This window comes from Myotis brandtii, unplaced genomic scaffold (genome assembly GCF_000412655.1).
Source record: "Myotis brandtii unplaced genomic scaffold, ASM41265v1 Scaffold30164, whole genome shotgun sequence".
Taxonomy (NCBI): domain Eukaryota; kingdom Metazoa; phylum Chordata; class Mammalia; order Chiroptera; family Vespertilionidae; genus Myotis; species Myotis brandtii.
Window position 1 is genome coordinate 1 of NW_005337058.1, and position 1,446 is coordinate 1,446.

General features: G+C 37.6%; 1 long non-coding RNA gene across 1 annotated transcript; it reads left to right on the plus strand.

The window, feature by feature from the left end:
- Nucleotides 1-338: 338 nt before the first annotated feature.
- On the plus strand, nt 339-1,446 carry LOC106724853. The gene is made up of 2 exons (XR_001360687.1): nt 339-370; nt 1,219-1,446. It is a non-coding gene; the product is annotated as an uncharacterized LOC106724853 (long non-coding RNA).

Here is a 1,446-nt window from a genome sequence, read left to right on the forward strand (position 1 = left end):
ATATATATACATATATACATGGTTATCCATACATTTAGCTCTATAGGTATACATTTGCCAACTGTTTTCATTATGAAAGTGCTTCTCTCTATTTAGTGTTAAGAAAACTTGACAAACCTGTAGTTTTGAAGTTTTACTGATCAGAGAAATCTCACAATTATAGCTCTATGCCAAAAGAACAGATTTACAGCTGCTCACCTGGGTTGTAAATACATCCTAGATAAGTTGGTGGCACCCTGGTGATGCAGCACTGGCACGATGATTGTTCAGCCACATCGTTTTGGAGATGGGTGGCTTTCTGGAAAGACACTCTGAAGGTTTCCTACATTTTCATTGGGACAGTCTTGGAAGGTGAAAGGGAGTGTGCCAGGTGGACAGCCAAGAGAGTGGGTTGTCCACACAGATGATAAAATCATTTCCAAAGGTATGCTGATGCGGAAGTCTGATTTGTTGGATGACCTAAGCCATTTCAGGCATCAGAAAATACAGGTGTCTATAAAGGAGTAACAGAATTACAAAGACCCTGGAATGTCTGTGTATGCTGTCTTAATTCAAGTAAATGTAGCAAACCTATTGAATGCCATACCCTTTACAAAATATATGGCAAGAGATTTAGAGATGAATAAGACCCAGCACTTGACCTTCAAGGAGACTGTAGTCAAGAAAGTGAGACTTAACAACAGGAATAACTAATATGCTTAACAGAGAAACGAAGAAAATATTCATGAAAAAGAATTGAAGAATGGAGACTGTTTTGACAGGCTAAGAGCGCACACAGTACAAAACCACATTGGTACAAACAAATATATTCAGGGACCAAGTAATTAAGCTTGGCTGGAATGGAAGGTTTGAATAAAATGTACTTTTACTTTTCATATTTCCTATAGAAACTGCAATAATACCAGTTTAGTAGTGAGGTTTCCCTTCTTAAAGCCTAACTAGCCAAAGATGACCATAGACAAAGCTTATAGTCTGCCAATGTTAGATTTATTGAATTGTTATGTAATTTGTATACATTGCTAGAGAATTTTCAGTAAAAGGCTTTATTTACCTTTTATTTAGGCAGCTCCTTAATATAGCTTGTGACAATTAAAAATCCTACACAAATTCTTCAGCCAGTACCCACAACCTGGTCGTGTTTATGCTATGGTTATGAAGCACTATTAGTGATCAAATGACATTTTCTCCCTTTTCTTTTCCCCTCTTCCCTCAAAATAGGTTCACTTATCTAAAGAATATGCAGAGGCTTGTTTCAGAGCTGTACATTCGGGATAATTGCCACCCTTTCAAAGCCACAGTGTTGGTCTGGATTCAGCTTCCAATGTGGATCTTTATGTCTGTCGCTCTGCGGAATTTTAGCACAGGAGCAACACATTCAGAAGGTAGTTATTATAGAAGTTTGTTTCCCCCCAAATAAGTTCCCTAACATTGTCTTTGTACTCTAAA